This window comes from Cygnus atratus, chromosome 3 (assembly GCF_013377495.2).
Source record: "Cygnus atratus isolate AKBS03 ecotype Queensland, Australia chromosome 3, CAtr_DNAZoo_HiC_assembly, whole genome shotgun sequence".
NCBI lineage: Eukaryota > Metazoa > Chordata > Aves > Anseriformes > Anatidae > Cygnus > Cygnus atratus.
The window spans coordinates 96,942,783-96,953,910 of record NC_066364.1 but is presented as its reverse complement, the minus strand read 5'-3'; positions in this window follow the sequence as shown (position 1 = coordinate 96,953,910).

Below are 11,128 nucleotides of genomic sequence, written 5' to 3'. Positions count from 1 at the left end.
TGCCTATTTTCCCCCACCTTGCAGCTTTCTCCTGATAGCACACAAAGTGCATCAGTTCAATACCAAGGATTGGGCCCCATGAGTCAGTGCGATGTTTTGGCCACTCTCTGGGGCCCTTTTCAAACCCTTACAAAGCCTTTCACTAGAGCCAATGAATTATTCTGCAGTTTCTGGAACGCTGGACTCAGACATTACAGAGCTAATCCACCTGTAGCTCCGTCAACGAAAACACATCAGCATTTCTCCCCTTCAGCTTCTTTGCCTTTGAGCTACTGGTACGGGACCGGGCTCATTCTGACAGAGCTGTGTTTCATGAATCATGGCAAGCTGCCCTTTGCAGAGATGATAATCATTCTAATCTTCTGCCATTATCTCCCAAAGCATCAGGAATGTGCTGGGTAAATATTTGTAGCAGAAAGAGGCAAGTCTAAATTCCTGTCTAGGCCTCAAGCCCCCTGTGGCTGAGCAGAATTAAAATCTGACCTTTTGCTCAGAGCCCAGCTCCAGTCAAAAGCCAGACTGTATGACAGACATAAATGATTTGCTCCAAGCAGGGCTGGAATGAGAGTAAAGATGTGGGGAAGGCATCCCAAGCCAGAGATTGCTCTGATGTACCCATGTGTTATATCCCATGGTGGTGTGAAGAGACTGGAGTCAACACAACTGTGGTGACTTACCTTAAGCTGAATATCAAGTCTTTCAGGATAGAAGTTACTTAACTGCAGCCATCAGAAATTTACTTCATTAAAAGGTAAAATAAACAAGTGAGCTGTTAAGGCACCAGATCTGCTAGAGCCGGGCTCAGTCTCTCTCACATGCACACAAGATAGCTTTCATGATACAGTGTTAACTACTACTGCGCTGGTTTTTTTTAGCCAGTCTGCTGCCCCACAATCACTAGATCAGCAACAAAACGTTAAGAAGACCATTTCTCCACCTGCTCCTTCTGTGGAGGGCAGCACAGCCCCTTGTGAAATGGGGCAGCTTCATAGCTGTACAGGCCCATTGATCCCATGAGGTGGACGGCCTGTGTGGGCACCACAGTCCAGCCCCAGAGCCTCTCCACACCATGGTTCATGTTGGGCTGAGCTCTGAGGAGGAACCAGAGCCATCCACATATTAACTCAGTGCAGATCCCAAGGTCACTGTGGTCTGCTACTCTCTGGGCTTGGAAGCCTTTCATGAGTCTTAGTCTATGAAAGACCATGACAGAGGAAGGCACAGCGACTGAGGAGCACTGTCCCCATAAAAATGTTGAAGAGGTTGGGTTTCTATACAAGCCACCAAGACTGCCACTTTGTGACAGCCATAAGTTCATAAGCATATCAGAAAAACAGGGCAAGACAGGCAGTGCAAAGTCCCATTTCTCCAGCTCAGGGACCTGTTGGGGGCCTGGGGAGGAGGATGTATGCTTACACCCCCAGGAAGGCCAGCTTCGCAGGCTGTACGGTGAGCACGTTCTGCAGCAGTGAGGAAGACATGCCACTTTCCAAGAAGGCAGACTGCCAGCTGCTGGACATCAAAACCCAAGAAGTAGATCTGCCACTACCAAAATGCAGCCCACTCCTCAGAGTTTGCACAGCTCCTCTGGAGACCATCACCAGGAGGGTTTGAGGCCTGACAGCAGCAGGAGGGAAAGGTAAGATGGCAGTCAGGCTCACTGCAATTTTGCTTTAGCAATATATAGCTGAAGGTGGAATGGGTTATTTCTTTTGCATTTTGCTTTTTGTCTTTAATTTTCCAGGAGAATCTTTCTAATTGTGCTACCTGCTGCTAAAGCGGGGGTCCTTCAGCAGCAGCAGCATCTGGCAGTCCCTCTTCAAGACGCTAGCTTGGTCACAGAGGTTTCCATTTCATCTTTTGCTAGCACTTGAGGGTTATCTACACACAAAAAAATAATAATAAATAAGCAAGCATTGAGTATTATGGAATATATTATTTAGGAGAACTAGGAAAAAGCAGTCTTAGAGCAGAAAAAGTGTTCTCACAGAGGCTGCTCTGAAATGAGACAGTCTCTTCCTTCTGGTAGGCGAGCTCTGAGCAGACTACCATGTCACTGCAATGCCAGGAAGGAAAGGGGGGGCTTTCTTTTCAAAACCATTCCTTTGCTCAGCAGCATCCTGCCCAGACTGGTGAGGTCCTGCTTTCCCCACAGGTCCCACCCTGGAGCATGGCTCAGTCTTCATGCCCAACCCAGTGGGTAGCCTTTCTCTGCAGACCACAAACAAGGCAAGTCCCTGCATTATAAACAGGGGGTACAAAGCGTGGCCCCCTCAGAGACTGGGCTGGGAATGGCACCCACTGCTGCACTTCGAACGTTTTTCCTATGTTAGTCTGGAGAGGCTGAGTACAGTGGGACAGAGACTGTCTTTTCACAGAGAATTACTTGAATGTAACATTGAACAGAGATGTTCAGTATTTCTTTTGCTAACTTGCACGAGGGAATGGCTTATCTTTTTTTTTGATATAAGGGGGTGGACAGCTTTTGCATGTGAAAAGAATGTCTTGCTTCTGCATTTTCTCTCCAGACTGCCTCTGCTCTTGCTTGCAGAGCTCCTATCACCCAGTCCTCAGGTTTTCAGCAGCTTCAGCCCCCTTATCTCAATAAATGATCCCACCTACCAAACTGTTATTTTCTACAGTGAGGAAAAAGGTACAGAGATCCCTCAGGTTATGGGATTTCCTCGTAGGTAAGGTGCACAGGGAGCTCAGCACCTCTCAGAATCAGAGTCTGCGTTTTATGAATTTTCTTCCTGAGACTAGACTTCTCTGGTACAGTGGCTGTGATTTGCCTGGCCCACTTATAGGGAAGAAATCTTCAGTGAAGTTAACATTGGTTCCCCTTTTTCCCTTCAAGTTCCTGAAGAAAATCCAGGATCAAATCTTCCTCTGAATTTGAAAGCAGGTTATAGCTTTGTCTTGAGAAGACATGTGTTGTGTGCCTCGGAGGCTTTGTTTATAGATGTCCAAATGGCTGGCCTGGGAGTTGGGGTTGGCCCTGACTGCCTTCGTCTCACAAAAAGGCCGTGTTTGGGGACATATCTATCTGCTTTTCTTGCAATTCTGAGCACTAATGCTGTTCCTCAATCTAAGAATAGCTTGTCTTCATCTTGATGGCTGTTGAAACTGCATGGACCAGATCAGCAAATCATAGTAATGTGCAGGCCAAATCCTGCTCTTGGTGGCACAGACTTCTGTGCAGCTACTTGTAAGCTAATGGTGCACAAGGGACACTGTGGTGTAGATGGAGTACTGTAACAAAGAAGTGCTGGCTGAAAAACCACTCTCAGAGCTCTCTCTGGTTCCTTTATCTCAGCATAATTCAAATAAGGCCTCACGGGGATTTGCTACTAGCCTGGCTCGGCTGGATATTTTTATTAGCATCCAGTGGGACTGACTGGAGAATATATTTATATCATTTTGCAATTACTTTCTTGCCAGGAAAGACTGAAAGCACCTGGAGTGAGGGCCTGAGATAGAAATGCTCTGGACTAACAGGGGAAACTGCCCAGAATGAAATTCAATAATGATGAAGGCAAAATGATATATTTAGGAATACACAACTATAAAAGCATTAGAATTACTGCGGAGTAAGACCTGGAGGTCACAGCAGGTCATGAGATAAATACAAGTCACTGGTATGATACTGTGGCAGCTGTTCTCCCCACTGACTTTGTTTAAATTGAGGGGAACTTTTCCTAGGTATGAAGAAAAATGCTGTTGTTGTGAAACCTGTGAAGCACAGCTAGTAGCCAAGGGAGGCCACAGGACCCCTGACACTGGCAGTATAAGAACAGATTAGATGAAGATGTGTCAGGGACATCCTCCACGTGCTTCATGCTGCCTCAGCACGGGTGGTTGTTGACATGACCACCTCGGTCACTGTTTTGCTGGTCCCTCCTTGCTGCTTTGCTGCTAGGCCTGGAGCTGCTCCTGCCTTCATTTGGAAGCACCATGGACCTTATCCTGAAATCCTCGTTTGAGGGAATATACTTCCACCACAGAAATAGTCCCCTAATGTCTACAGGCAGCAAGAATAAGGCCTGGAGGGACAGGATTTTTGTCCTGCACAAATTGTGGGACAATTGCGCAAAGTTGCTGAATTTCTCCACGTGGAAGAAGAGGTCATAAGAGGGCATTTCAGTAACGACATGCTCCTGAAGTCCTGTGTGGACTTTGCAAAAAGAAAAGGGAAAGTGACAGTCTTGTTGACATATGTTATGAAGAGAAAAAGGAGAGCTGACCAGGCTTTGAGAAAATAATTTAAGAGGATTGGATTTTGAAGCACTCATGTACCCTTTGAACAGCTCCTTCTCTGCTAAAACCAAGATTATTTCAGAAAGTTGCCAAGCAACAGAGGGGCCATATATTGTAAAGTCTATATAAACCAGACACTTGCTCCTTAAAAAATGAAAAAGGGATCTGAGGGCCAGATCAGGAACATCTTGCTTTTCTGATCCTCTGTTGGGTTTTTCATCCTGCTTCTCCTCTCACACAGGACCCCTCTCCTGCCCCCACACTTCCCTGGCTTCATTTTCTGTATTGGGTACAAAGGAAAAAACAATATGGTTTAAAAAAGAGATGGATTTAATAGTATACTTTTTGTCATTTTTTTTGCTATTTTTTGTTCCACTTATTTCTCTGAGGGAGCCAGTGAATGAAAGGCTTTCAAGCAGCTGCCTGGCACTGCCATGTAAATGCTGGGGACGTGCAGACACTGTGTGTGCAGGGAGGTGGCAGGGACCTGTGCACAGTCCCCGCGGTGCTGCTCCTTCATTTCCTCTCTGCACACTGAGCCCGAAGAGCCCCTTCCTCTGCATTCTGCAGCACACTCACCCTTCCCTCGTGTCATTGCAAATGCCAAGTAACAATGGTGATACTCTCTTCTCTTTTAAAAAGTACATGTTTTAAACTTCTTTTTTTTTTCCATAAGCAGGTTGTTGGAAAAGTTGTTAGCCTCCAAAATGTGGTTAATCTTCGGACAAATAGACTTTAAACAGCGCGCTGTTGTCTAGCAACTCTACTATAAACAGCCCTCCATTTGTCTCCTGTGGGTAATCACTGATTTCTCGGGGATTAAAGCTTAAGTAACACTCCAATCTAGGTGTGTGCATCAGACCACGGCGTATTACAGCAGATTACTCCTCCTGGCATACAGCTTGCTTAACCATTTAGAATCACAACAGAAAACTGATGGCTGCAGTGATACGAAAATGAGCACTGGTAGCTTGTCAAATAATTAATATTTTGAGTTATGACATAGAACATTTATTGGCAGGCTCAAAAGCACTTCTGTCATACAGAAGGGAGGGGTGATGGATAACCATCAAACTAGAAGATCTCATCTGGGCTGAGCCCGAGTTATTTCAAATACATCTTGATAGCTGCTGCCCGCCAGCCTCTGTGCGTGCTCTTGCACTTACTGCCTCATGCCACAGGTATGAAGTTTTGCCTTCCAGTGGTGTACAGGACCACGCTGCAGTGAGATACTGCAACTCAGAAGCTCGGGACTGGTTGAGCTGAATGTCTACGTGTTGTGAATACAATTTACTAGATGCATCTGCTTCCATAGATCACCGTCTGTTTAGGAGACTGAAAACATGTGCTGTTGCTAAATCACTGCATTTAACACTTTCCCTAGTGAAGCTCCCCTGCAGCATGTGCAGTCTTTGGTTGCTGATAGTCTCAGCATAGTGCTGGGTAATGGGTAGTTGGGGTGGCCTGGGGCTGGCCATAAGGAAAGAGCAATTGTTCAGTTGAATTTAAATGGGACAAAAAAGAAAAGAAAAGGAAAAGGAAAAGGAAAAGGAAAAGGAAAAGGAAAAGGAAAAGGAAAAGGAAAAGGAAAAGGAAAAGAAAAAGAAAAAGAAAAAGAAAAAGAAAAAGAAAAAGAAAAAGAAAAAGAAAAAGAAAAAGAAAAAGAAAAAGAAAGGAAAAGGAAAAGGAAAAGAGAAAAAAGAAAAAGAAAAAGAAAGGAAAAGGAAAAGGAAAAGGAAAAGGAAAAGGAAAAGGAAAAGAAAGAAAAAGAAAAAGAAAAAGAAAAAGAAAAAGAAAAAGAAAAAGAAAAAGAAAAAGAAAAAGAAAAAGAAAAAGAAAAAGAAAAAGAAAAAGAAAAAGAAAGAAAAAGAAATCACAGGCTTTAGATTTAGAATAAATCTCATCATTTGTGGGATTAGAGTTTCAAATGTTGACCTCCCACACTGAAAGAAATACAGGTCCGTGGGTGGGTAATGCTACATTTCCTTTGGAAAATGGGTGTTTAACTGAAGGAATAATGCTCAGGACATTTATCTTAGGATTTACCCTTAAGAATTCTTATTCTGAAGAGATCAAGTTTGCCATGATCTGAAAAACTGAACTAGCACTGGGGTTCCCCAGTTCCTACCCTCCTTGTGTAATCAATAAGGCTTGTTGGTGACCCACAAGTGGCAACTGAGGTCCCCCCTCACCCCTGCAACACTCAGTCTCTCCCGGCCTTAAACATGCAGTCAGGAGGCAGCAGATGCAACGCACTCAGTTCACTTGTCAAATACCTGATGTGCAGAAACGCATAAATTGTTGTGGTTGTGCTCCATTTTTCCCAGCCCAGCCGAGCTGGAGCAGTTCTTGCAGCTTCTGCAGCAGCAGACTCCTCTGTCTCCTGGTGAAATTAGTGAAAATACAGGGAGAGCAGGGAGCAGTGCCCCGAAAGGAAAGGCCTCCTCAGGGCTGAGCCAAAAGGTATTTGGTGTGCTTGGCCAGTGTTCAAGTGCTTGGCAGGTCAGTGGAGCAGCACAAGGGGCACCTCAAATGCTGGGTTGAAATCTGCGTTGATACCATGGATGACCTGGGACTGTGGATATAACAAATATCCCATGGAATGGGGGCTTAATTCAAATGCACACCGGGTACTCCTCTCTGGAGCATCACCGTTTCAGAAAAGTTATTCTTAAGTGGCTGTTGACACTGGAAAGTGGTGGTCCTACTTCCCTAACTGTGGGATGTAGGCTTTAAGATCTTAGGATGTAGTGACAGTGAGACTTTATACTCTGCATCTTTTCCTAAACATTTAAAAGAGGCACCTGCTAAACCCACAAGCACACGGGCATGCTCTGGAGCTCAGAAGAGTGTGCACATCTTTCTCTAGGAGGCACTGCACAAAGAGTGTCATCCTGCTGGGGCTTGTTCAGATTTTCAGTTCTTGCCTCCAGAGGACCTTTCCACTGTTGTGTCCTCCAGTCTCAAATCCCTAAAACAGTTTTGTAAGGATCCTTGTCTTCTTTCCTCCTACTGGTCTCTCCTGCAGGACATGTATCTGAGAAAGTTAATATTTCTTACACAATACATCCCATAATGTTTCAGTGATTTAATTAGTTCACACACTGTGTGGAGCAAAAGTTAGAATCCCTATATGCTTTGCATTTGGATTAAAAGAAACTTATCATTATCATCTTTTTCCCCTTTTTTTTTCTTTTCTTTATTTTGTCAGACTCCCTTTCAAGTCATCTCAAATCCATCCATTGATTTCAGCAGATTTTGGAACAAGCTCAGAGTAAGGGCAAGGTCTTGGTCCTGTAGAATTGAATGGCAAAATTCCTCTTGTACTGAGCAGATCCTAAAGAGAATGATTCAAAGCCCATTGGGGCTACTGAAAAATTTGTCAATTGCTGTCAGATCTGCTTCAAACAGTGTAAGATAAAATAATGAGCATTTCAGTAAGACAAAGGAAAAATCTGCAAATATGGTGTGAAAGCAGTTATGTCTTTTGTACTGGAAGAATTTTCATCATGTAACAAAAATCATTGCTCACAAAACTACTACCGCATATAAGTGTGACGTTATGGACTGCGTCAACTTTTCAGACATGGTCATTTAAAAAGCTAACAACCTTGATAACGTCCTTTGGAGGTTATTATATGTTAATAGTTTACATTAGGAACCAAGCAATCAGACAGAGTGCAATTAAGCACATAATCGCAGATATTTTTGACATCTGTCTACTTGTAGGCTCCATGGCATTTTTTAATTTTTTTTTTGCATTTCCCACCCTGCAGCCTAGTGTCTTCAATTAATTTATCATGACCATCTGTGTTGTAATTTTTGTTGCTCAGCTTGCCTTTCTACGTCTGTTTTTTGGCTGAATATTTCATGACACTTCATCATTTTCACTCATTCCGCTAAAAACATGGAACTAATATTTGCTCAGTTAAGTTGCTCGGTTAAGATAATCAGCCATTAAACAGCCCACTGCACTTCTGTTAAATGACTCTTTATAGTGGCAAACAGAAAGGCAAGAAGGAGGCAACATTTTAAAACTGCGTATCGGATTGTGTGGTGCTGCATGGCTGTGAAGCACAGCAGTACAACCGTCAGAGGTTCTGCCAGTTACTTATGCTACATGCTTATGGGATGCCTCAGAGAGAAGGGAAAATGTCATAGCTGGAAGGTTATTGGGTTATTGTACTCTGGATAATCTCGACAAATATACGTGTTTTTGAGGGCCAGGGCTAAGTACACTCTGTGCACCAGGGTTCAGGATGCTCTGAAGCACGCAAGGCTCAGGGTACATCCAGCCTCTCTTCACAGACTACAGCATAGCAGTAGCAAGAAGCAGTTAATGCTGACTGCACTGAGTGGGCAATGGATGCAGCAAAGAAGAAAGACCTGTGGGCTTTTACCTCCTTCTGCTGTCAAGGTTAGGGGTTTAGTGCTCCTGGTGGGGAATTCACTCTGCCTCCCTCACTCTGCAAAGCAAACATTTTCTATTGCTTTGCCAGAGTCCTTTGAAATGTTTTGTTTTGGGACTTGTTGTCTACAGGAAATATTTGCCCATGATGTAAACCTTTTATGTGAGTTCACAGCTTCTGTCTACATTTTCTTCCTTTAAATTTCTTCTTTTACTCTAAATTATGTTCCTTTAAAATGATCTCTTTCCATTCCTGGCATTGCAGCACCCCATGATTGTTTTCTACAGCCTCAGGTTCTTCATTTTTAGTTAGCCATAGTGCCTGTCATTTTCTCCTAAAAGAGGGAAAGGGAAGAAAAAAAACACCAGATCCTACTCAGACACAATAGCATGCCTATCACACAGGAGCTTGCGTGAGCTGACAGGAGAAAGGCCGCTCATTTCAGAGCTATCCTTGCTAGAACATTATGGTATGATTATCTGAAGGCAAAGGTCTCCAGATGGTGCAACTTACGAAGTACAAATGTCTCTGTAATGGTCCTATCTAACAGGTTTTCCTGAGAAACACCTGTATGCCTTCCTCGTCATCCAGCTGTGTGCTGGAACACTGTATCCGAGTATGCATCTGTTTTAGTGACCCAGGGTACTGTTGTGTGAGCTGCTCATTTTTAACCTTCTGGCTTGGCAGTCCCTGAGGGGGACTGGGGCAGGTGACACCCAGCAGCAGCTGCAGTATCATCCCCAAACTATTCAACCTTGGTGGACACAGCCCCATGCCCATGAAGCAGCAATAGTGTGCAGAGGGAAGATGGGGCAGCCCCACATTTTGAGGGGGCACAGAAAGAGAGATGTGCTGGAAGAGACACAGTAACCTTGCCAGTTTTTCCCAAGTGAGCCTCAGTGCCAAAAAGGCTAGGGACTGCTGCTGGAGAGTGAATGAACTTTTTCTTTTTCGCTCATAGTGCACTTGTGTGTGGGTGGGCTGACTGGATTTGAAGTAAACAGCAGGAAGAAGATCTTCCCAGTGAATGAAAAACTGCTTCACTGAGGGAAAACAAGCGTGACAAAAATCTGACAAATAGCTCTGAAAATGGCACTTTTCTAAGCAAGATTTTAAGCCTTTGAGAAAGGCAATGTTCCCTCTGTGAGCCCCATTATATTCATTGACACACTTCACTAGCTTAGTCAAAAGCCAGCAGACCCAATATAACTCTGCCATATTATATTTGCTTTTTGTCAGTGATTACGTGAGATTATTTGCTTATGGTTAAACCCATACAGAGATAGTAGCAGCTCAATTACTACTGATTGGAGAAGCCCATTTTAAGTGCCAGTGTCAGAGGGCTGAGACTTTGATGCTGCAATGCAAAGGTTCTGCATTCAGCATCACGGGGGCTGCAGCTGTGGTGCTAGTAACATGCTCAGGTGAGTCAGGACAGCATCTGATAAATGGCAAAAAACAGCGGTCCCAAATGGACTGTACTACAAATTACCACATGGTGAATTTTGATTGTCATGCCATCTCTTGAAAGACATACTGCTGAATACAGCTCTACTCCTTCTCTGTTACTGGAGTACTGCTACTAAGCAACTGGTGATCCGACTGGTTACTGATCATCTCTGTCGTATCAGTGCAAGTGTAAGATTGATTGACTTCAGCTGCTAAATAAGGTGTGGGAGAGATGAGTGATTGCTCCTATATCTCCAAAGAAATTCTCCTGAAGATATTTGCCAGCCATCAGCATCCTGAGTTTGTGGCAGGAATTTCCCAGGAATTCACTGTGTTGAAACTACAACTCCTTTACCTGGTACCTCAGTGTTTCTGAGATGGGTTTTTTTCTGCATTAGTCAGAGATGATGACTTCAGAAATAAGTTTTAATGGATGAAAATATAAAGGTCTTTAGCCATGTAAGATGACTTTTAATTAAAACTCAACAATCCTGGGTTGAAATGAGCCCGCAGAGAACGTCATAAATCTCTGCATGCTGGGTAGTCTGCTGGGCTGGAGTTGAAGCTGAGGACAGACACATAATCCTCCACAAATAATTAGAGCAAAAAATGCTTCTAATCTCTTTGTTAGTCCGGTTGTGTCATTTGATCTAATAATAAACTAGACATTAAAAAAAACCCCTCCTCATAAATTTTAATTCAGATGGCCATGGACATCTTTTAACCTGTAATTGTTTCGCTGGGCTGTTTTGAAACTGAGGTTCCTCCTTCCCTCTGTTTAGATTTACACATGTGCTGTACTGACTTAAAGAGTCCAAATCCCCGCTGTCCTCTTGCTGTGTAAGTACCAAGGTGTCAGAACGTGGGCCCTGACTTAGGAAACCTTTTCAGCATGGACTTGACTTCGCACAGACACTTGGGTTGCACAGGTGCCCCGGGGTGAGGGCTGTCGCACTGCTCTCTCGGGCAGCTCCAGGACAGTTCTCACTCCTCTCACCTTACCAACCTCTTAC